This window comes from Bos taurus, chromosome 15 (assembly GCF_002263795.3).
Source record: "Bos taurus isolate L1 Dominette 01449 registration number 42190680 breed Hereford chromosome 15, ARS-UCD2.0, whole genome shotgun sequence".
NCBI classification, from domain to species: domain Eukaryota; kingdom Metazoa; phylum Chordata; class Mammalia; order Artiodactyla; family Bovidae; genus Bos; species Bos taurus.
In genome coordinates, this window is record NC_037342.1 from 53,214,195 (window position 1) to 53,240,913 (window position 26,719).

At 38.0% G+C, this 26,719-nt stretch overlaps 1 protein-coding gene and 1 pseudogene across 2 annotated transcripts in view; both read right to left on the minus strand.

Moving 5' to 3' along the window:
* RAB6A (RAB6A, member RAS oncogene family) overlaps positions 1-26,719 on the minus strand; it is a 90,842-nt gene that overhangs the window by 63,563 nt on the left and 560 nt on the right. The window lies entirely within an intron of this gene.
* On the minus strand, positions 1,701-26,716 carry LOC132342341 (zeta-crystallin-like; annotated as a pseudogene).

The following is a 26,719-nucleotide window of genomic DNA, read 5'->3' on the forward strand; positions in this document are numbered from 1 at the left end:
GTAGAATTTATTGCAGAATTTATTTCCAGTAGAATTTATTATCATGTTTTCCTTTTAATTTATATTGGACTACAGCCATGAAATTAAAAGACGCTTACTCCTTGGAAGGAAAGTTATGACCAACCTAGATAGCATATTCAAAAGCAGAGACATTCCTTTGCCAACAAAGGTTCGTCTAGTCAAGGCTATGGTTTTTCCTGTGGTCATGTATGGATGTGAGAGTTGGACTGTGAAGAAGGCTGAGCGCCAAAGAATTGATGCTTTTGAACTGTGGTGTTGGAGAAGACTCTTGAGAGTCCCTTGGACTGCGAGGAGATCCAACCAGTCCATTCTGAAGGAGATTAGCCCTGGGATTTCTTTGGAAGGAATGATGCTAAAGCTGAAACTCCAGTACTTTGGCCACCTCATGCGAAGAGCTGACTCATTGGAAAAGACTCTGATGCTGGAAGGGATTGGGGGCAGGAGGAGAAGGGGACGACAGAGGATGAGATGGCTGGATGGCATCACTGACTCGATGGAAGTGAGTCTCAGTGAACTCCAGGAGTTAGTGATGGACAGGGAGGCCTGGCATGCTGCGATTCATGGGGTCTCAAAGAGTCGGACACGACTAAGCAACTGATCTGATCTGATCTGATAGTTGATTGACACTGTTGAGTTAGTTTCAGGTGTACAGCAGAGTGATTCAGTTATACATATACTTGTACCTATTCTTTTTCAAATTCTTTTCCCATTTAGGTTATTACAGACTATTGAGCAGAGTTCCTTGTGCTATACATAGTACATCTTTGTTATGGTGGTGGTTGTTCAGTCAGTAAGTCGTGTCCAATTTTTTTGACCCCATGAACTTCAGCACACCAGGCTTCTCTGTTCTTAGCTATCTCCCAGCGTTGGCTCAAACTCATGTCCATTGAGTCAGTGATGCCATCCAACCATCTCATCCTCTCCTCCTGCCTTCAATCATTCCCAGCATCAGGGTCCTTTCCAATGTGTTGCCTCTTTGCATCAGATGGCCAAAGTATTGGAGCTTCAGCATCAGTCCCTCCAATGAATTTCCAGGGTTGATTTCCTTTAGGATTGACTGGTTTGATCTCCTTGCAGTCCAAGGGACTGTCAAGAGTCTTCTCCAGCACCACAGTTCGAAAGCATCAATTCTTCGGTGTTCAGTCTTCTTCATGGTCCGACTCTCACATCAGTACATAACTACTGGAAAAGCCATAGTTTTGACTGTATGGACCTTTGTCAGCAAAGTGATGTCTCTGTTTTGTAAAACGCTGTCTAGCTTTGTCATAGCTTTCCTTCCAAGGAACAAGTGTCTTTTAATTTGATGGCCATAGTCATCATCCTCAGTGATTTTGGAGCCCAAGAAAATAAAATCTGCCACTGTCTCTATCTTTCCCATCTATTTGCCATGAAATGACAGGACCAGATGCCATGATCTTAGTTTTTTGGATGTTGAGTTTTAAGTCAGCTTTTTTACTCTCCTCTTTTACCTTCATCAAGAGGTCCTTTAGTTCTTTAGTTCCTTTAGAGATTCTTTAGTTCCTCTTCACTTTCTGCCATTAGGGTGATAACATCTGCATATCTGAGGTTGGTTATCTATTTTAAATATAGTAGTATGTACATGTCCATTCTAAACTTCCAATTTATCCACTCACCCACCCTTCCCTCCTCCCCCCTTCACCGCCCCCCCAACCCCGTAACCTTAAGTTCCTTCTCAAGTCTGTGAGTCTCTTTCTGTTTTGATTAAGTTCACTTGTATCATTATGGAGACTAATTCCTTGTCAGTCACATCATTTGCAAATATCTTCTTCCATTCTGTGGGTTGTCTTTTCGTTTTGTTTATGTTCTATTTTTCTGTGCAAAAGTTTTTGAGTTTAATTAGATCCTTTTTGTTTATTTTTATTTCCATTACTCTAGGAGACAAACTGAAAAAGATATTTCTGCAATTTAAGTCAAGGAGTGTTCTGCATATATTTTCCTCTAAGGGTTTTATAGTATCTGGTTTTACACTTAGGCCTTTACTCCACTTTATTTTTGCTTATGGTATTAAAGAATGTCTTTTCTTTTTTTTTTAACATGTAGCAGTACAGATTGTTTCTTCAATTTCTCCTTCTGATCTTTTATTGTTAGTGTATAGAAATCTAACGGAGGTCTTCCCCGGTAGCCAATGTAGGAGACAGGGGTGCCCTGGTCTGGGAAGATTCCACATGCTGCAGAGCAACTAAGCCCATGTGCTACAACTGCTGAAGCCCATGTGTCCTAGAGCCAGTGCTCTGCAATGAGAAGCCCAAGCACAACTAGAGAGTAACCCCTGCTCCATCAAAACTAGAGAAATCTGTCCCACACGCAGCAACAAAGACCCAGCACAGCTGAAAATAAATTAGTTTAAAAAAATGCAACAGATTTCTGTGTGTTTATTTGGTATCCTACAACTTCACCAAATTCAATGATGAGCTCTTGCAGTTTTCTGGTATCATCTTTAGGATCTTCTGTGTATAGTGTTTCATCTGCGAACAGTGACAGTTTCACTTCTTTTCCAAATTGGATTCCCTTTCTTTTCCTTCTCTGATTGCCGAAGCTAGGACTTCCAAACCTATGTTGAATAGAAGAGACAAGAGTGGACATCCTTGTCTTGTTTCTGATCTTAGAGGAAACGTTTTTCAGCTTTTCACTGTTGACTATGATGTTAGCTGTGCGTTTGTCATATATGGCCTTTATTATATGAGATATGTTCCCTCTATACCCCACCCTGTAGAGTTGTTATCATAAATGGGTGTTGAATTTGTCAAAAGCTTTTTCTGTAACTACTGAGATGACCATATGGTTTTTTCTTCAATTTGTTGATGTGGTATATTACACTGGTTGATTTGCTGATACTGAAAAGTCCCTGCATCCCTGAGAGAAATCCCACTTGATCACAATGTATGATCCTTTCAATGTATTGCTGGATTTTGTTGAAGTTTTGCATCTATGTTCATTAGTGATATTGGTGATGGTTGCAAAACTTTCGAATACACTAAAAACTATGGAATTGTACACTTTAAATGAGTGAACTATATGGTATATGATTAAAAAAATTTTTTTAAATTTCCTCTAGAATTTATTACAGCTACCATGTTATAAAAACAAAAGCAGATCATTCTCAATGTGCCGAATTCATTAATGAAGTAAAAATATTTAATCCCAATCACATAAAAAGATAATTCTAACTCTACCTTGAAATTGAATCAATGAATAATTATCTATTTGGAAACTACATACCTAGTATCATATTATACCAAAGATAAGGCTGCTGTCCTCACAGAATATATGGATCATTGGTAATCAACCATTAAACTAGTGAATGTCACAATGTATTGGGAAATATTGGAAAATTAACAAATTTATCTGGATACTGTTTATCTTGCCCTTCTGACAGACTTATAGATCTAGATGAGATTAGTTTCAAAAGGGGGTCTTGTTTAGTCCAAAAAATTAATCAGAGACTAAGGGCTTCCCAGGTGACTCAGTGATAAAGAATCTGCCTGCCAATGCAGGAGACAGGGATTCTATCCCCTGGGTTGGGAAGATTCCCTGGAGGAGGGAACAGCAACTCACTCCAGTATTCCTGCCTGAAAAATTCCATGGACAGAGGAACCTGGTGGGCTGCAGTTCATGGGGTCACAAAGAGTCAGACACAACTGAGTGACTGAACATGCATGCACGCAGAGGCTAAAGAACCTTTATCTGAAGAAGTAGGCTTGGAAATCAAGCAGTCCTCTTTTGATGTTTTAGTCGAAATTATGGAATTACTGATCAAGTATCAAGAATTTCCTACTATGATGGTACTTTGATGAGAGACAGAAAGCATAAAGAATGCTGCCAGTATTAAATAAACTGCACTCCAATGCCTATGATCTCTAAAGATAAATCTTTTTAACATTAGAAAACTCACTGAGTCAAATGAATGATAATTAAAGAAAATGTAGCGTACATAAAACTGAAGTAAGAAACCTCTAATTACATAGGAAATCTATGAAAGGATCAATCATTTTAAGAGAATTATTTTTCCACTAGTCCCACTGCTATGAATATCATCTCCATGAGGCTAGGCCACTTTTTCCAATGGATACTGAGGACCCATTACTGATCTTAACTAATCAATTTCCATTTTGGCTTGAAGGACTGCTGCAAAATGCTGAAATTCCTCCTTGGTAGATGAATACAGAGCAAATCCTATTATGCTAGATTCCTTTGCCATGATGTCCCATGGATTTATTTCAAAGGACCTCTGCTGCCAACAACTATTACTTGTCTTCCGTGTGACAAAAGATTCAAATCATTGCTAAGATTTACATTAGCTAACATTTCAATAATCACATCAACTTCTTTTCACAAACAGATTTCCTAATTTTATCAACTTAGCTTTTTTGTGATTAAATACTTCATGGCGTCCATTTTGCTAAACAATGTTTTGTCCTTCTTCAGAATCAGCTGTGCACAAAACCTCTAAGCCATAAGCTCTAGCAATGTGGCACACTGCCTACCCAACTCCTCCACCAGCCCCATAACCTGAATACTTCCTCCAGCTTTCACATGGGTACTGTGGAGCAGAGCTCAGTAAGCAGTAAAATACAGGAGCTCCTTGTTTAAAGTCCAGTTTTTCTGGCAGTGTGTAAACAAATTTGACTGCCTGCCAGACCATACTTTGTGTAGCCCCCTGAAATGTGCTGGTAGTGAGAACTCTTGTCAGGTTTCTTGAAAGCAAATACATGTCCTCCAACAGCGTCTATTATCCCAACTAAAACTAAACCAGGAGTATAAGATAGAAGTGGTTTTCTACTTTAAGCACCAAAGTAAATGTGTTCACCAGGTTTACATCACATGCTTGGACTTTGATTAGAACCTGATGGTCTTGCAGAATGATCTTGCTGAATCTGACTGGAGTTATAGCACTTTTGATCCACCAAATTTAAAAACTAACAGCTCTCATCAACCTCTCTCCAGTCACCATGATGACCTAACCTAGGTATCAGTTTTAGAGGGGGAAAATCTGAGAGTTCCTTCAGATTCCACGGGAAAGCAGGGCTGTGTGGCATACAGTTTTATCTCAATAAAGCTGTGCTTAAAAATCTATGATAGTGATTACTGTACAACAAGGTGAATATACTGGATGTGAGAGTTGGACCACAAAGAAGTCTGAGCACCAAAGAATTGACACTTTTGAACTGTGGGGTTGGAGAAGTGAGAGTCCCTTGGATTGCAAGGAGATCCAATCAGTCAATCCTAAAGAAAATCAGTCCTGAATACTCCTTGGAAAGACTGTTGCAGAAGTTAAAGTTCCAATATTTTGGCCATCTGATCCGAAGAGCTGACAGGCTGGAAAAGATCCTGATACTGGGCAAGATTGAAGGCAAAAAGAGAAGGGGGTGGCAGAGGATGAGATCGTTATATAGTAGCACCAACTCAATGGACATGAATCTGAGCAACCTCTGGGGGATAGTAACAGTAAAGGACAGCTTGTATAAATAGAAATAAGTTAAAATGGTAAATTTTGCTATGTATAATAATTTTAATATTGGAATACTAAAGATAACTAAAAAAAGGCACTGATTAGTTATCAGTGCTAAAGATTACTAAAGATTAGAGAACTAATTATTGGGCCTCCAGAAAACCAAAGGATACTAATTTAAGAGAGAACTTCTGTAAGTTAACTTCTATAAAGTAATTCCTTACATAATATATTCTTCGAGAATACTTAGGATTCAAAGAATATAAGACTAATGTTTGCATAAAAAGATAAGTCTCAGTTATTCTACAACATATATAAATGAACATTTATCAACTGCTTCGAACCTTGTCAGCTACATTGGCCAAGTAACACTGAAAGAGACAAGATATGTAGATTTTCTAACTTTTCCCCACAAAAATAAACCACTATAAAAGATTAATGTGCTATGATAATACAAGTTTAAATCAGATGCTATGATTTTAGTAACAGAGTTAAGCATAAAAATACAACAAACCACAACACTATCTGTAGTCCATCATGGTAACAAAGACACCTGAAAAAGGTACCTAGGGACCACAGCAAAAAAGCTCAGCTGAAAGCAAAACTCATTGCAATATTATACCCAGGATGTCTCACCTAGGTGATGCAATTTTACAGCAAAACAGAAAATCAATTAAACCAAGCTAACACTACACCCACGTAGCAAACCTAATCAAAAACACTGAAGTTCAATAAAGCTAGTAACCTTTCTCTAAGGACCAAAACTGAATAAAGATATTGTTTCTCCTAAAGTTTTTAAAAGAAGAAAACTACAACTACACTTGTACAATCACATTAAAAAAACAGGGAGAATGAATTCAGTCATATAAATTGCTAAAATAAGTAATTTCACAATATGGCTCAAAAGTTGTTTTTAATAAAGATTTTTTATTTCTTTACAATAATATTTATGTTAAAGGCATTATATCTATAATATGAATTTCCAGGCTGATGAAATGGAGATATCCTAAGTAAAAACAAAAAATAGTTAATTACACAAGAAGACAGAAAAGATATTCACATACAGGTAAAGACTCACTGATGAATAAAACATAAACAAATATATTAATTCTTGGATGGCTACTATTTCTCACTTCATTCCAAAACTACCAACTGCTAGGAAACAAGGAGGCTGGAGAATGAGATTGAAAACCAAATAACAGTAAGGCCTTGAAGACATGAGAAGTTTACGATGCACTGAGACACAAATATGCACCCATACAAGAGTCAACAAGAAAGCACTGTGCAAAGTAAGTGTCCATTCTCTACGCTGCCAGAGTTTGTTGTTATGTTGTGCTCAGTCACTCAATCATGTCCGACTCTCTGCGACCCCATGGACTGTAGCCCACCAGGCTCCTGTGTCCATGGGACTTTCCATGCAAGAATACTGGAATAAGTTTGCTTTTCCCCCTCCAGGGGATCTTCCTGACCCAGGGATCAAACCCACGTCTCCTGCACTGCAAGTGGATTCTTTACCACTGCGCCACCTTGGAGGCCCACTGCCAGAGGTATCATTCATCAATTTATAAACATTCTAATGCTCCCCAGTATTCATAAGCTAAAGATCCTTAGCAGGCACTCAAACTACTGTCATCTCCTACCCCTGCCAAACATAAAAAACATCTGACAGTGATGGAAGGCTATTAGTTATTCTTCTTGCATAACATGTTCCTTTGAGCCTCTGAGATTTTGCTCACGTAACCTAATTTTGTGGAACTTTTCTTTCTGGTTACATTATGAACTTATGAATTCAGTATCAGATACAGTTCTGCCTGGAGGAGAGAAAAACTAAATTACCTCTCAACATTACTCTCAGCTGAATTCCCTGGTGGCCAAATGGCTAGGATTTTGGGCTTTCACTGCTGTGGTCCAGGTTCAATCCCTGGTCACGAAACTGAGACTGTGCAAGTTGCGTGGTGCAGTGGAAAAAAAAAAAATTACTTTCAGCCTAAGATTGTATTTCAAGAAGTATTTTAGATGGCAGCAAGGCTTTTAACTTATTCTCACAACAGAGTCAACATCCATCTATGAATGTATCTTAAGGATAAAATGAGCTGAATTAATTTTAAAAGATACATGCATCCCAATGTTCATACCAGACTATTTACAATAGTCAAGACATGGAAGCAAGCTAAATGTCCACCAACAGAGGAATAGATAAAGAAGATGCGGTGTATATATACAATGAAATACTACTCAGTCATCAAAAAGAATGAAAAATGCCATTTGTAGCAACATGGAAGGACCTAGAGATTATCATTCTAAGTGAAATAAGTCACAAAGAGGAAGACAAATACCAAATGATTATCACCTATACACAGAATCTAAAATATGATACAAATGAACCTATTTACAAAACAGAGACTTACAGACTTAGAAAACAAACATGGTTATCAAAGGGAAAAGAAGGTGGGGGAGGGATAAATTAGGAGTCTGAGATTAGCAGATACAAACTACTATATAGAAAATAAAGAGGTTCTATTTATAGCACAGGGAACTATATTCAATATCCTATAATAAACTATAGTGGAAAAGAATATGAAAAAGAATATATGCATACATACACACTTACATATACATAAATATCTAAAACTGATTCACTTTGCTGTACACCAGAAACTAACACAAATCAATTATACGTCAATAAAAAAATTATTTTAAAAAGATGAGCTAGAAAAAAATCTGCATCCTCAAAGAACAGTTGAGTGCAAAGTTCAAAATTCTAGCGTAAGTTTTACATTAGCTTTACTCAAGAACTTTTAAAGTCTAATTGTAGAAATTTAAGGTAGTTCAGACGGTAAAGCGTCTGCCTACAATGCGGGAGACCTGGGTTCAATCCCTGGGTCGGGAAGATCCCCTGGAGAAGGAAATGACAACCCACTCCAGTATTTTTGCCTGGAAAATCCCATGGATGGAGGAGCCTGGTAGTATACAGTCCATGGAGTTGCAAACAGTCGGACACGACTGAGCAACTTCACTGAAGGTAAGGAAGGGCTTCCCTGGTGACTCAGACTGTAAAGAATCCACCTGCAACGCGGGAGACCTGGGTTCGATCCCTGAGTTGTGAAGATCCCCTGGGAGGAGGGCATGGCAACCCACTCCAGTATTCTTGCCTGGAGAATACCCATGGACAGAGGAGCCTGGAGGTCACAAACAGTCGGGACACAACTGAGTGACTACGCACCCACACACAAGGGAAGGAAAAGCAAGATCCACTTTTTATAGTGGGAGAAAACTAGAAAAAATGGCAATATAAGAAACATCTCAAATTACCTTATTTATGCATTGTTTACCATTTTACCTTTCCCAATTTATAAATGATAAGCTGCAGAATAGGGACCTTGTCTATCTTGATCACAGCTACACTCATAGTTTTGGTACCTGCCTGCACGAAATGAAATAATGAAAGAAACCACCAAGTAGGCAGCATTCACTAAGGTTGTCAAGAGTCTGCATTTTTGGCAAGTTAAAAATAGATATAGCTCACAGGGACACACATCATAAAACTCAATAAACAGGTTTTAGAACCAGAAGGCCAAATTTACTAATCAATGTAAGAAATAGCTTTCATAAGGATGGGAATATTCAGGTCAATATGACTAGCAAATTTCCTCATTCAAGCTGACACTTAGGATTTATATGCTTTTCTACATGCTGCACTTCAATCAAAAGGTTTCCTTATAAAATAAAAATCTAATCGTTGCCTGAAATGGTAACATGGGGTTTTATACACACACACACTTAAAGTACACATTGTAAGTCAAGTCAGAAGGAAGAATGGTAAGTAGAGTTAGAGTGCCAAGGTCCTTGAATTGTCCAGAAGGGTAAAGGAATCACTTACCTGTAGACTTGTAAGTCATGGCTGTGTGCCACAACTTCTAGGGTAATCACTTAATAGCAAGAAAAAAAAAAAAAAAAACGTATAACACCCCAACTAGTAAAGAATATGGAATAATTTTTTTAAAGACTACAAATCCAAATAACACAAGAGAAAAAAGAAATACTCGGGACAAAAAAAAGCACATTAAAATGATGGTAGATTTATTTTTAATCCAAATATATAATTATATTAAATGTAAATGTACTAGATTTCCCTGGTGGCTCAATGGTAAAGAATCTGCCTGCCAGTGCAGGAGACACAGGTTCGATCCCTGATCCAGGGAAGATCCCACATGCTGCAGAGCAACTAAGCCCATGTACCACAACTATTGGGTCTGTGCTCTAGAGGTCAGGAACCTCAACTACTGATCCCATGTGCCACAAACACTGAAGCCCAAGCTCCTTGTAGCCTGTGCTCTGCAACAAGAGAAACCACTGCAATGAGAAACCCCCACCCTGCAACTAGAGATTAATCCCCGCTTGCATCAACTACAGAAAAGCCCATGCAGCAATGAAGACCTAGCACAGCCAAAAATACATAAATATTTTTTAAAAATGTAAATGTACTGTTCCAATTTTAAAAACAATTACCAGACTGGACAAACACAAAACCTAACTAGATGACTACTAAGACACATCTGAAACATAAGAATACAAAAATGATGAATGTAAAAAGACAGAGGGACATTCCTGACAGTCCCACAGTTAAGACTCTGCATCCACATATGGATGGCTAATAGACAATGAAAAGATGCTCAATATTAGGAAAATGCAAATCAAAGCTACAATGAGGCATCATCTCACATCAGTCAGAATGGGCATCATCAAAAAGTCTACAAACGGTAAATGCTAGACAGGGTGTGGAGAAAAGGGAACCTTCCTGCACTGTTGGTGGGAATGCAACAGGCATTATAGAGAACAGTATGGAGATTCTTTAAAAAACTAGGGGAAAAAAAAAACTACCATATGACCCAGCAATTGCACTGCTGGGTATATACCCTCAGGAAACCATAACTGAAAAGACACATGTACCCCAATCTTCACTGCAGCACTATTTACCATAGCTAGGACACAGAAGCAACCTAGATGTCCACTGGCAGATGAATGGATAAAGAAGTTGTGGTACATATACAAAGGACTATTAGTCAGCTATAAAAAGGAATGCATTTGAGTCTGTTTTAATAAAGTAGATGAACCTAGAGCCTATTACACAGAATGAGTAAGTCAGAAAGAAACAAGCATCATATATTAACATATATACATGGAATCTAGAAAGGTGGAACTGATGATCCTATTTGCAGGGCAGCTTCCCAGGTGATGCTGCTGGTAAAGAACCCACCTGCCAATGCAGGAAATATGAGGCAGGTTCAATCCTGGTTGGTGAAGATCCCCTGGAGTAGGAAATGGCAACCACTCCAGTATTCCTGCCTGGAGAATCCCATGGACAGAGGGGCCTTGTGGGCTATAGTCCATAGGGTAGCAAAGAGTAGCACATGACAAGCAACTTAGCACACAAAGGAGATGCAGATATGAAGAACAGACTTTTGTAAGAATGGGGGAGGCAGAGGGCAGGATGACTTGAATAGTATTGAAACATATACATTGTTGTTGTTCAGTTGCTAGGTCATGTCCCGGTCCGACTCTTTGTGATCCCATGGACTGTAGCGTGTCAGGCTTCCTTGTTCTTCACTACCTCCTGGAGTTGGCTCAAACTCCTGTCCATTGAATCAGTGACGCTATCCAACCATCTCATCCTCAGCTGCCCCCTTCTCCTCCTACTCTCAATTTTTCCCAGCATCAGGGTCTTTCCCAATGAGTTGACTCTTCGCATCAGGTGGCCAAAGTATTGGAGTTTCAGTTTCAGCATCAGTCCTTCCAATGAATCAGGGTTGATTTACTTTAGGACTGACTAGTTTGAGTTCCTTGCTGTCCAAGGGACTCAAGAGTCTTCTCCAGCACCATGGTTAGAAAGCATCAATTCCACACTCAGCCTTCTTGATGGTCCAACTCTCACATCCACAAATGACCACTGGAGAAACCATAGCTTTGACTACACGGACCTCTGTCGGCAAAGTGGTGTCTCTGCTTTTGAATAGGCTGTCTAGCTTTGTCAAGCTTTCCTTCCAAGGAGCAAGCACCTTTTCATTTCATGGCTGCAGACACGGTCCGTAGTGATTTTGGAGCCCAAGAAAATAAAATCTGCCTCAGTTTCCACTTTTTCTCCTTCTGTTTGCCATGAAGTGATGGAACCAGATGCCATGATCTTAGTTTTTGAATGCTGAGTTTTAAGCCAGCTTTTTCACTCTCCTCTTTCACCATCAAGAGGCTCTTTAGTTCCTCTTCACTTTCTGCCATAAGGGTGGTATCATCTGCATATCTGAAGTTGCTAATATTTCTCCAGGCAATCTTTGATTACAGCTTGTGACACATATATATTACCATATGTAAAATAGCCAGTGGGAATTTGCTGTATGATGCAGGGAACCCAAAGCCAGTGTTCTGTGACAACCCAGTGGGGTGGAATGGGGAGGGAGGTGGGAGAGAGATTTAAGAGGGAGTGCGTGTGCTAAGCCACTTCAATTGTGTTCAACTCTTAGCAACTCTATGGACGTAGATCACCAGGCTCCTCTTCCACGGAATTCTCTAGTCAAGAATAGTGGAGTGGGTTGTCATGCTGTCTCCAGAAATCTTCCCAATGCAGGGATTGAACCCTCATCTTTTGCATCTCCTATACTGGCAGGCAGGTTCTTCACCACTAGTGCCAGCTGGGGAAGCCCTTAAGAGGGAGGGAACATGGGTACGCCCATGGCTGATTCATGTTGATGTATGGCAAAAAGCATCACAATAGTGTAAAGTAATTATCCTCCAATCAAACCTATACTAACATCAGAGTAAGTATATTAGTACGTGCTCATTCACTCAGTCATGTCTGACTTTTGCAACACCATGGACTGTACCCCACTAGGCTCCTATGTCCATGGGATGTCCCAGCAAGAATACTGGAGTGGGTTGCAATTTCCTCCTCCAGGGGATATTCCCAACACAGGGATCGAACCCACATCTCCTGCATTGGCAGGTGGATAACATCAAAGTAAACTTAAGGGCAAAAAGCATTACTAGAAATAGTGGAACACCTGATGATGATAAAAGGTTCAAGTCACCAAGACTATAACAACAATTCCAAATTTGTGCACACCTAATATCAAAGGCTCAAAAACACAAGTTAAAAATGGAAAAACTACAAGGATAAACATACAGAGACACAATCATGAGAAATTTTAACATACCTCTCTCAATAACAGGACAAAAACTGAATAAAGACACAGAATATTTGAACCACTTGATTAACAAAACTGATCCAGTGATCATATATTGAATTCTGCACCTAATATATACACATTCTCTTCAAACACACAGGGAATACTTATTAAAACTGACATAACATATGGACCATAAATAAAGTCTCAAGAAAATTAAAAACACTGAAAATACATTCTCTGACCACAGTACAATTAGATATCAAAAATATAAAGAAAATTATAAAAAATAATTCCCCAAGTGTTTGAAAATAATAACTTCTAAATAACCAATAAGTCAAAAGAGAAATCAGAAATTAGAAAGCATTTTGTACTGAATAACAAAAATGCTGCATAACAAATCTCCAAAACAGTACAATAGTACCTAAAGCGAATTTTATACAATTATACACACACACTTATATGCAGCATATATTAGGAAAACAATGACAACAAAAAAACCCAGAGCTATATATTTCTCTCTTAGGAAGATGGAAAACATCAGCAAATAAACCAAAGAAACCATAAGAAAGGAAATAAAAAGCAGAAATAAGACAGAAAACACATGACTGAGAATCAGCAAGGCTGGTCAATAGTTTTCTGGGGGAAAAAAAACACATTAAATTTATATGTGCTCAGTTGCATCCAACCCTGTGACCCCATGAACTGTAGCCCGCTGGGCTCCTCTGTCCATGGGATTTTTTCCAGGCAAGAATTCTGGAGTGAGTTGCCATTTCCTTCTCCAGAATTAAACTTATAAACCTTTAGTAAATCTTACCAAGGAATGAAAGGTACAGATAATGAGTATTAGAAACTAATGAAGCATGACTACAGACAGATCCCGCAGACATTAGAACATGAATAACTTGTGCTAATAAGTTTGAAACATTAGATGAAATGTACACAGTCCTAGAAAAATAAGAAAAAATAAGAAAAGAAAATCTTAAATCTTACTAAAACATTGAAGCTCTACTTAAAAAATTTTTCCCATGGTCGCAGAAGTCCAGAATTGCCAAGCCACTCTTAAATAAAAAGAATAAGGTGGGAGGATTTGCTCTCTGGTAAATCAATAATTTTTATATTAAGTTATGAGTAGGTTTTGTATTATTGCAATAGTAGACAAAGCAATGATCAGAACAGAAATTCCAGAAACAGACTGTTTGTAAAATGAATTTACAGACATTCATTCATTAAAAAATTGACATGGCAGAGCACTGAGGAAAAGAAATGTTTTAAAATATATGATGTTGGGATAATTACACATCCATATTGAAAAAAATTAAACCTGACATCTATGTGATAGTACACATAAATACAATTTCAGGTGGATTATAAACCTAAATGTGAAAGGCAAAACAAAACACAAAAAGCAAAGCAAAATTTCTAAAGTATTATACGGGAAGCTATCTCCATTACTCACACTATGGAAAAACTACTTAAAATGGGACACAAAACTCAGATTTTTATAGACTGATACATCTATCTACATTAAAGCTAACATTTTCTATGAAAAAGTTGTCATTAAGAGTGAAAAACGCAAAAAAAAAAAAGTGAAAAACGCAAGCAAGCATAAGTTGGTCTATTTAGAAGAAAAAATTACACGTTTGGTTTTTCTTTATGGAGAATAAAGGACACATGTTTTGAAGGAGAATGAAGCAACAGTTTAAGACTATCACAGTGTCTCTGTCACTGACTTTTAAAGTTTTTCTTTAAACTGTGAGTATAGTCTCTTTGATGTACACCTTAACTTTTCTGTCCATGGCAGAATTTAACCAAATAATTTTGATTTGGAAAAATACTTCTGATAATACAATAAAGTAATCAAAACTAAAAACCCAAAGAAAAAAGCAAAGCTCAAAAATACCCTCCTTACAACTCTATTAAAACACATTTCCAGCATACTTTTTAAGTTACAAGAAATAAGAAAACTAAAGGCTTTGCTCTCATGGGATTTAAAATTGCCAATAAACATACCTTACAATATAGGTATATATTATTTAGGTGTGGAGGATAAATTCTTTAGTATTTTAGTTCAACTAGTTTTTGTTTTGTTTTAAAGACAGAATCTCCAAATAGTAGATCAGGATCTGGTCAAGCCCTGAAGTTGTTATATCTTCCTCATACCCCAATATTTCAGCGCAAGAGTATAGTCTACTTAGGTGGCTCTTTTACATTGTCTAAAGACATATTTTAGTCCTCTTTGAATTATTCCTACCCACTAATGATCACAAGATTTCCAGAAATTAGAATAGCTCCTTTTCACATAAATATTAAACATATCTAATTTTAAAACAGCATTTCTTCGGTATTTGCATTTCTTCTGTATTCATTCAGAGCTCTTCGGCTAAGCTTACTTCTCCAAAACAGTTTTCAAAATCCCTACTGGTACATTTATTACATGCCTTCCCTGGTGGCTCAGCAGTAAAGATACCACCTGCAATGCAGGAGATGTGGGTTTGATCCCTGGGTCAGGAAGATCCTCTGGAGAAGGAAATGGCGACTGCTCCAGTAGTCTTGCCTGGGAAATCCATGGACAGAGGAGCCTGGAGGGCTACAGTCCATGCGGTGGAAACAGAGTCGAACACAACTTAGTGACTACACAACATTCATTATATCCTCCCATATAAAAGCAATTTAAATGATCATTTCAAACACTAACCAATCTCATACTGAACACTGTGGCTATTCATTTTTTGTTCAACAGTATTTTTAGCATTTGTACCTAACACTCCTGTGCAACCATACATACAAAACTTCATATAGCATTATACTCTAATACCTTTTTTTCTATCCCACTCCCAACCCATGTCATGTAATTTATTCTATATTATACAAATAAATTTATCCAGACCATCACCAGAAGGTCTGATTAAATGAAGCTTATATTGAGGTAAGACCAACTAAAACTAACAAATAAGAACATTTAATTATCAACAAATATGGTTCTGCAGAACACAAAATAGAATGTTAAGCATTGTAGTTATACTTCTGGTTCTGTCTGAGCACGCCTAACTCTCCCAAGAAATCATTTCTCTGTTCAAAAAAGGAAGTATCTTCAGGTGATTTCATAACCCACTCTTAATGCTTCTACAATGTTTTCAGTCAGGAAATTCTTCCATATATATGACTTAAATTCACATGTTTTAGCTTAAGCCTTTCTCCTATTGTTCAGATCTTAGAACTGAAAATTAATAAGCCATTATCTTTTCTGTAAGATATTACAAATTCAAAGACTTTTTTCAGTTGTACTTTTGCTTCTTGAGGTGACTAAACAATTCTCATTTGAATATCACATTTTAATTTCATGATTAAATAAACCTATAATGTTCCTTGAGTATAAGCAACATTTTGAAGTGATTTTGATAATTCAGTATTAGCCAGTAACAATCACCAAAGCAAATTTTATCAAAGCCACTGAATTTTAAAACTAATTTGTTTATCTTACTATCTACTTAACAGTTTAAGTGACATGTATTAAAAATTGTCATGTAAATTACAAAATTCCAGTACAGCAAAATACCTGAGAAACACTTAAATTTATGTAACAGACTTAGTTCATATAGTTCAGCTTTCCACAGATGATTACAGTTTTTTCACTCTTATTGTTTCAGGAACACCAAAGTATCCTGTACTTTCTGCACAAATTTCACCTACACAAAATTTATCAAGGAAGGGTAGTACAGATTTTGTGTTTCAGTACTAGAGCTCCAGAACCAGACTGCTGAGCGGAAACCCAAGTGTGGCCAGTTACTAAACTGTATACATTTGTATATATTGGGGTTAGCCAAGTAAAAGGTTCATTCTTTTTTCCCCATTAAGATGGCTCTAGTAGCACTCAGATATCTTTAACTTCATTCAAAACAAAATCAGATTGTATTGTGACAGATGTCATATCAGTGTACATTTTTTTTTAAAAAATTATCAAAATTCATGAATTTTTGTGTAGTCATTTTGAAGATGGAAGAAAAAAGGATCATTTTCGGCATATTAAGCTTTATTATTTCAATAAAGGTAGAAACCAACTAAAATGCAAAAAAGACGCACAGTATATGAAGAAGGTGCTGTGACTGATGGAACATGTCAAAAGTGGTCTGCAAAGCTTCATGCTGGAGATTTCTCAATAGATGATGCTCCACAGTTGGGTAGACCAATCGAAGTTGATAGCAATCAAAGCAAAGACATTAAATGAGAACAATCAACATTATACCATGTGGAATATAGCTGATATACTCAAAATATCTAAATCAAGCGCTGAAAACCACGGGCTGAAAATCAGCTTGGTTTTGTTAATCACTTTGATGTCTGGGTTCCATATAAGTTCACTGTATTTCTGCATGCAAATCTCTATGAAAACGTTCTGTTTTTAAAACAAACTGTGACAGGCAATGAAAACTAGATACTGCGCAATCATGTGGAATGGAAGAGATCATGGAACAAGCAAAATGAAACACCACCAACCACACCAAAGGCTGGTCTTCATTCAAAGATGATGATGTTGTATGCTGCTGCTGCTGCTGCTAAGTCGCTTCAGTCGTGTCCGACTCTGTGTGTCCCCATAGACTGCAGCCCACCAAGCTCCCGTCCCTGGGATTCTCCAGGCAAGAACACTGGAGTGGGTTGCCATTTCCTTCTCCAACGCATGAAAGTGAAAAGTGAAAGTGAAGTCGCTCAGTCGTGTCGGACTCTTAGCGACCCCATGGACTGCAGCCTGCTAGGTTCCTCCGTCTATGGGATTTTCCAGGCAAGAGTACCGGAGTGGGTCGCCAGTGCCTTCTCCGGATGATGTTGTATACACGGTGGTATTAGAAGGGGGTCCTCTATTACGAACTCCTGGAAAACCAAATGATTAATTCCAAGAAGAACTGCTCCCAATTAGACTAAGTGAAAGCAGTACTTAAGGAAAAGCATCCAGAACTGGTCAACAGAAAACAAACAATCTTCCATCAGGATAATGCAAGACTGTATGTTTCTCTGATGATACATGCTACAGCTTGGCTGGGAAGTTCTGATTCATCTGCCATATTCACCAGACACTGTACCTTCAGATGTCCATTTATTTCAGTCTTTATAAAGTTCTCTTAATGGAAAAACTCTCAACTCCCTGGAAGACTGTAAAAGGCACCTGGAACAGTTCTTTGCTCAAAAAAATAAAAAGTTTTGGGAAGATGGAATTATGAAGTTACCTTAAAAATGGTAGAAGGTAGTAGAACAAAACAGCGAATAGGCTGTTCAATCAAGTTCTTGGTGAAAATGAAAAATGTGTCTTTTATTTTTTAACTTAAAAAAATGAAAGCAACTTTTTGGCCAACTCAACACTACTGAGAAAAGTTATTTGAACTTATCTGTGCCTCAATTTCCTCATGGTAAAATGAAAATAAATAGTGGTTAAGAATCTGCCTTGCAGTGCAGAGGAGGCAAGTTCAATCCCTCATGGGGGAACTAAGATCCCACATGCTGCAGAGCAACTAAGCCCGAGCACTCCGGAGGCCATGCCTTGCAACTAGAGAGCCCGCATGCTGCAACGACGGAGCCTGCACGTCACAACTAGAGTCCACGCGCCACAACAAAAGACCCTGCATGATGCAACTAAGACCCAACCCAGTCAAATAAACAAACATATAGAGAAAGAATATCAATCAGACTGAGACTGAAATAACCACTTAGATTGTTTTTACATAAAAGACTAAATACTACAGTAAATATATTGAAAACAAATGTACAATATTTTGGAGAGGAAAGTTTTTAAGAATTTTGGAAGTACAAAAAGAATCCTCTATTTAAAATTAAACATACTCAGTCTTTCTGTGGAGAGGAACTATTTTCAATTTCTGGAGGCTTTGTGAGGATTAAATCGGTAGGAATACGAGAGGGTGCTGACAGTAAATCCCTGCATGGAGCCTATGCAGCCCACATTATATGGGTAGATTCTTTTCATTTTACATAGAGATTAAAATAAACTCTAAGAGCACATACTATATAAGGTGGTAGAGCAAAGATCATAGTTCAGTATCCCTAACTCTTGCCCTCCAACTTTTCCCCCACATCACATTAACTATAAAAATTTCATGGACCAAAGGAAATAAACATTCCATATTAAACAACTTGAAAAACAAACATAAGAGGTTGCAAATTAATAACTGCAATAGCCATCCAGTTTTGTTCTATTTACTTAATGTCAATATGCTGGTGCTTAGGTCATCTTCTTAAAGATCAGTTTCCTAATGACTGGCCAGATTCAATATCTTATGGTTGCCTATATGAAGGACATTATGCTAGACACCAAGTACAGAAATTTAAAAGATCTAAGATGGATTTTGTGCAGCCTTAAGAACTATCAGATTTAGAATAAAGTAACCATTTAGATTGTGTTTACATAAAAGACAAAATATTACAGTAAAAACTTTGAAAACAAATGTACAATATTCTAGAGAGGAAAGTTTTAAGAATTTTGGAAGTACAAAAGGAATGCTTTATCTAAAACTAAACGAACTCAGTCTTTTTGTGAAATGGAACTATAGATCAAAATATCTTTAGTCCAGAGGTGGCCTAAAATCTATCTAAATCACATTCTCTATTTCCCTATTATAAACAACTTAACTCACCTTCTAATTTAAAGTACACATCTCCATTCAGCTCCAAGAAAGCTGGCAACCAAACTTATCCTCTCCAGCAGAACACTGGACAACTCTCCTTTAAGAAATGTGACTGGCAAAAAGACTTAAAAGAGCTAACATCAGAGACTTTCCCCCAAAAGAAATCAGGCAAATTGTCCTACAGAGATGCCCAATAAACCCACCTAAGAGCTTAAAAGCAAATTTTTGTGCTCAACTCTTAAAAAAAGGCAGACAGTTAAGAGTACTAGTTCTCTGAGGACCACATCAAACAAGAAATTAAAAAACTAGAATAAAAAGTAAAAAGCAATTTACAAAAAACTGAGTAATGAGAAAGTCAAATCCTTTTAATGTTCTCAAAATGACAAGAGATACAGCAGAAATTAACAAACGTTGAAAATCAATTACACTTCAATAAAAAAAATTTTAGTGACAAGAGAAGATGCTAGACTCAAAAAAGATTCTACAGACAGAAACAATCAGAAAACAAAGAGCTCTTTGAAATTAAAATGATAGCAAAAATAAATGTAATAGAAGTTGAGAAAATCTTTTGAGAATTAAAACAGAAACAAATGAAAAAGGGACAAGATAAAATACAATTAGAGGATCAATCCACAAGGTCTAATAAGAATTCCAGAGTGAAAATGGAGAACAGAATATCACATTAGTTAAGTCAAGAAATTTTCCTGAAACGAAACTTGTTTCCAATTTGAAAGGATTTACACCTATTACTCAGCACATAAAATGAAAACAAACACATTATCATGAACGATCAAAAGACGAAGAGTTATAACGGCAACACTAGACACTACAAGACAATATATTAATGTCTTCAAATTTCTGAAGAAAAAACACATCCAACCTAAAATTCTAACACCACCAAACTTCAGTGTAAGGGCTGTACAAACACATTTTCAGATACACAAGGTCTAAAAAAACTTTCTCCCATGTTCCTTTTTGGGATTTTCTCCAACAAGATGGCAGAGTAGAAGGACGTGTGCTCATCTTCTCCTGCGAGAACTCCTAAGAATCTGTATGCAGGTCAAGAAGCAACAATTAGAACTGGACATGGAACAACAGACTGGTGCCAAATTGGGAAAGGAGTATGTCAAAGTTGTATACTGTCACCCTGCTTATTTAACTTATATGCAGAGTACATCATGAGAAATGCTGGGCTGGATGAAGCACAAGCTGGAATCAAGATTGCTGGGAGAAATATCAATAACCTCAGATATGCAGATGACACCACCCTTATGGCAGAAAGTGAAGAACTAAAGAGCCTCTTGATGAAAGTGTAAGTGGAGAGTGAAAAAGCTGGCCAAAGTATTGGAGTCTCAGCTTCAGCATCAGTCCTTCCAAAGAATACCCAGGACCGATCTCCTTTAGAACGGACTGGTTGGATCTCCTTGCAGTCCCAGGGACTCTCAAGAGTTCCATCTTCACCATTACCATCATTCAGTTCAGTTTAGTTCAGTCACTCAGTTGTGTCTGACTCTTTGCAACCCCATGGACTGGTTGGATTTCCTTGCAGTCCAAGGGATTCTCAAGAGTCTTCTCCAACACCACAGTTCAAAAGCATCAATTCTTCAGCCCTCAGCTTTCTTCACAGTCCAACTCTCACATCCATACATGACCACTGGAAAAACCATAGCCTTGACTAGACGGACCTTTGCTGGCAAAGTAGTGTCTCTGCTTTTGAATATGCTATCTAGGTTGGTCATAACTTTCCTTCCAAGGAGTAAGCATCTTTTAATTTCATGGCTGCAGTCACCATCTGTAGTGATTTTGGAGCCCAGAAAAATAAAGTCTGACACTGTTTCCCCATCTATTTCCCATGAAGTGATGGGACCGGACGCCATGATCTTCGTTTTCTGAACGTTGAGCTTTAAGCCAACTTTTTCACTCTCCACTTTCACTTTCATCAAGAGGCTTTTTAGTTCCTCTTCACTTTCTGCCATAAGGGTGGTGTCATCTGCATATCTGAGGTTATTGCTGGTCCCATCACTTCATGGCAAATAGATGGGAAAACAATAACAGTGACAGTCATATTTACAACGTACCTTTCCCGAAACACCATACTCCTCTGTCACTTCTCTGTACCTTTTACTTATACCTTTCAAAGTAACTGCACTCATCACACTATACTGTGTGTGCATGTGTGTGTACTCAGTTATGTCTGACTCTTTGCGACCCCAAGAACTGTAGCCCACCACACTTCTTTATCCACGGGATTTTCCCAGCAAGAATACTAGAGCTGGTTGCTGTTTCCTCCTCCAGGGGATCTTCCTGACCTAGGGAATCAAACCTGAATCTCCTGTGTCTCCTGCATGGCAGGTGGATTCTCTACCACTGAGCCATCTGGGAATCCCATTATATATTTCTTCCATGATGAAATGTTTATTTCTTAAGAGTAGGCTCATATTAAACTATTTGACCACATAGCAGTTTTCAGTGCCAGGCACTCTTCTAAATACTTTACCTTTTATTAACTAACTTAATCTCCACAATAATTGTGTATGATAGGTCCTATTATTTTTATTTTATAAAGAAGTCAATAATTTGCCCAACATCAGTGATTAGAGTTAAAATAAAACACTGTGCTCATAATTACTAGCTTTACTGATTAGCTTTACCATTTCAAAACAAGATATGGAAAAAATTCCTTCCGTTCTAAATACAATATGAAGCTATAAGATACAACTGGTTTAATATTATCTAGAACCTAGTAGTTCTCAAAATATGGTCCACCAACTCCCAAGATCTCTAGGTCCCTTTGGCTGGGCCCACTACTCTCTTGAGGGTCAAAACCATTTTCATAAAATCAAGATGTTATTTGGCTTTTTATCACTTTCATTCTCTCTTGAGTGTATACTGGAGTTTCTCAGAGCCTATATGATGTGTGATGTTATAAGAGACTGAATGCAGAAGCAGTTATTAGAACCAGATGACGTTTAATATATCAGACATTACAGAGATTTGCAAATATGCAAAACGATGCCACTCTTTCACTAAATTTTTGTTTGGAAAATAGTTCTCTTTCATTAAAATGATTATGTCAACATGTAACATTTAATACTATTATTTTTAGATGAAATAAATATTTTAAAATTTTCTCAATTAACTATTTTTTTCTCAATTAACTTTTGATGCAGTAAACAGGAATATAAAAAGCTCTTTAGAAGCCTCAACAATTTGTGAAACCGTAACAGGATTTTGAGAAGAAACAAAGAGCACTGACCTAGCCAGTCAAAACTGTTCAGTATTTCTTATCTCTGATATTAAGATTTTTTTTTTCCAACACTGCATACTACAATTCAAAAGAACTAATGTAAAAAAGGTAATAAAAAGTAAAAAAAAAAGCACTACTAAGCCAGGTATGTGCTTCTTTTTGAGATTACACTTCCTAATTTGTAACTGATAACATTTGTTTGTATTATTTTCTACTCTAAACTATCATGACATTCTTAGAAGTGCCTCTGCATTTCAAGACAATGGTTGAAAGTAGTAACAAAAGAGGTTCCTCAAATAAAATTTAAATACACAGATTTAAGATGTGTATTTCAACATTTCTTTATTAAATCATCTATACTACTGTAATACAAAGAAACCATAAAAGTTTACTACAGTAAGATTACCAAGACTGATGTCATTAATTCAACATGAGACTTCGTAATACTAAACAATTCATCTTCACTATAGAGCACAGATCCTTAATTTTTTGAAAAGCTAAATAAAACAGTCTGCTGTGGCTGCTGCTGCTAAGTCGCTTCAGTCGTGTCCGACTCTCTGCGACCCCATGGACTGCAGCCTACCAGGCTTCTCCATCCACGGGATTTTTCAGGCAAGAGTACTGGAGAGGGCCCTAACTTCAAATCTGTTCCATGAATCTGTCTTTAATAATCATTTGACACATTTTAGGCACTATAATCAGAGAAGGCAATGGCACCCCACTCCAGTACTCTTGTCTGGAAAATCCCATGGATGGAGGAGCCTGGTGGGCTGCATGCAGTCCATACGGTCGCTAAGAGTCGGACACGACTGAGCGACTTCACTTTCACTTTTCACTTTCATGCATTGGAGAAGGAAATGGCAACCCACTCCAGTGTTCTTGCCTGGAGAATCCCAGGGACGGGGGAGCCTGGTGGGCTGCCGTCTATGGGGTCGCACAGAGTCGGACACGACTGAAGCGACTTAGCAGCAGCAGCAGGCACTATAATAAAAGAAAATAATTTAAAATAACTTTAACAATACAAAACTAATTTTGTTCAACTAAAAAAAAAGGTATAAAATTATGGTCACTTTTTTTATGCGCCATGATTAAGGCTGTATGTAAATTATTGGAATCCATGCCCCCTGAGCATATGGACTATCCCTATATACAATCAAATAATGTAAGTACAAAATGTTATTGTTGGGAATTCACTGGCAGTCCAGTGGTTAGGACTCCGCACTTTCACTGGCTGGCCTGGGTTCAATCCCAGGTTGGGTCCAGAAACCATGCAGTGCAGCCTCCCCCTCCCAAAAGAGTTACTATTAATTGCATAAGGAAAAAATGTAGACTTCACCAAAACAAAGATGACTCTGGCTTTGGTTACTATCAGATTCAATCATCATTCATTCTGAGTACCTGCTATAAGCCTGGCACTCTTCTAGGCACTGGGGATACAATGAACAAAAAAAATAATTTTTAATCTTCATGGGACTTGCATTCTGTTGTGGGAAACAGACGAAAATAAACACAAGTAAGAATTAGAAATATGGTAAATGCTATTAAGGAGACAAGGCTTTGCTACAGATTAGTCTTTGAAAGATGAATTGTGGAATTCTAAAACCTAAAAATAAAAAATTCATGAGTTAAATCAAGATGACACGGACTCTAGACTTCTGCTAATGCATAAGAAAACTACAGACACTGCTTGTGAAAACAGAGATCAACCTTTCCAAAGCCAATGGGTGGTATTACTGAGCAATACAGTGGTCTCAAAAGATAATTAATCTCACAGTTCTACATAGTTAAAAAGCATGTAAACACAATGCTAAAAGAAAAAATCTAAGATGAGCCGAAGGAGACAGGACAACCAAATGTAATGTGGCATCCTGAATTGAATGTTTAAAGACAGATAAAAATTAAGAAGACCTGAATAAACTATATATTTTAGTTAATAATGCATCAAAATTGGTTCATTAACAGTAACAAATGCACCATAGAGATATAAGATGTTAATAATAGACGAAACCGGGTGGGGTTAGATGGGATCTCTGCACGATCTTAATTTTTCTGTAAATATAAAACTGTTCTAAAAAATCAAGTCTAGTTATAAAAAATTTAAGACGGTGGAAGGAAGGGGAGTTAGTTAAGACTTAAGAAATTAAATGAGAAGCCATAAAACTCTGCAATGTGAATTAGAATATAAATACTCAAGAAGTCCAAAGGAAACTCGCAGATTCTTAAATTATGGTCTCTACTCACACTAAAATCTTCTTAAGACAGAGATTAATGTATTTTTCATGCAAACTAAATAGCTGTGCATCACAATGTAAGGCAGGCAATAAAATCCCTAGAGTGCACCATAAGCACTTTGTGTGTGTGTGTGTATGTGTGTCCTATTTATCAATAATGACCAATAGTTGTATTTTATGTATGGTACTGTCTTGAAACTGTCAAAATACATAGACAGGGATCAATCTCAGAGGTTTCACTAAGTTACTTAAAGGAACAAGTTTATATTTACTTCAGGAAAAATACGCAAAGAGGAGACTTGATAAGAGGTCAGGGAGAAAAGATTATTTATGAAAGGAGAAAAACGATTCCTCAAGTCCAACTGGAAGCAATTTTGCAACTATTATTAACCTACTTTAATGCCATTCCAATTAGTATAAATAGTTCAAAGTAGTAATAAGAGCTCCGAATTTATTTGCTATCTATCAGTTATCTTCTTTCCCATCAAAAGAAATGTTTTCTATAGCCTAACCTAAAATATCTAGCAGGTAACTCAATTGTCTGATGACTCGGGAGAAACTAACTAATCTCTCAATGACTCGATTTTAAAGACAAGAAAAATGTGAGAAAAACAACAGAGCATGATAATCGCTAAACTACAGAGTTTGAAGTTTGCATAATATAGCATAAAACTGGAATTACCATAAGAAGTAATTTTAGAGCCGGTCATCACAAAATTAGAACCTTATATCTAATACAAAGTACAATGACAGCACAAGTTTGACCAGGTAAATGACATAACAATTTCACTCACCAGATACTAAATAATATTAACTATACAAGAATCATTTAGTCAAAATGATATTACATATTCAAATCTAATTTAGATAACAAGTGGATGAATCGATTCCTTCTCTACTCTTCTCTACTCCCAAAGCCCAAATGAAATCCTACAAAACAAAGATGTTCGTTATTCTAAACCCGTCTCTCAAAGGAATCCTAAATATTGATATATATTTGGAAAATACTAATGAAATGGAATAATTAACACCTCCCCAGTAATTTCTGTCTGCACCACCGTGAGGAGAATCAGATACTGCTTCGCCTTGAAGCAAAAAAAGGAGAGGTGAGATGTGAAAAATTCCAAGTAAAACGATCATGACATAGCATCTGGCAGAGATTGGAAAGGCATGAACACTGCCGAAAGGATCGTCAGGGATGAACGTCAAGAGAAGAAAACGAGGTTTTCCAACGGGCCACAGCCTAACCCAAGGGGCAAAAATCGCCACTGCCGCCGCCACTCCCTCACTCACCAACCACTCCATCCTCAAGTCCCCTCCAATTCAGATATATATCCTCCAAAACCCCGGCCAATTCCCCACCCAGGTGAAAACAATCCAATAATTTCCTAGGACCCCCGCCCCCCTACTTCCCACCTTCGGTAAGACCCGCACTTCTCGCGGCTAAACCTCTGGGGAAAACAACGCCCAGATCCCACCCTCATAGCGCTAGGCTGAAGAGGGCCGGTCACCCACCGTGGGGCTTCCCGGGTGGGCCTCACAGAGCAGACCAACTGGGATAAGAGCAAGGAACAAGGGTGGGGCTCAAGGGAGGGAGCTGGGGTAGGCGAGACGACGGAGAACGGAGGAAGAAAGGGATGGACAGGAGGCTGGGGCTGGGCGGGGTGAGGAGTGGGGAGGGCAGATCGACCCGAGAGGGCCGGGCTGCGGGGAACGGAGCCGGTGGAGTCGGGGACTGAAGGGTCAAAATCCGAGCGACGGATCATGGGAAGAGGAACGGGTGGCGAAGAGGGGTCGGCGAACCGAATACGAGCAGGGGCTGCGGGGGGTAGAACCGAGCGCGAACGCGAGGCCCGCAGGGAGCCTTCACGGACTGAAGGGCCGCATTGGGGGGCGGTGCGGAGAAGCCACGGCCAGCCGCCAGGAGTGGGGGAGCCGCGCAC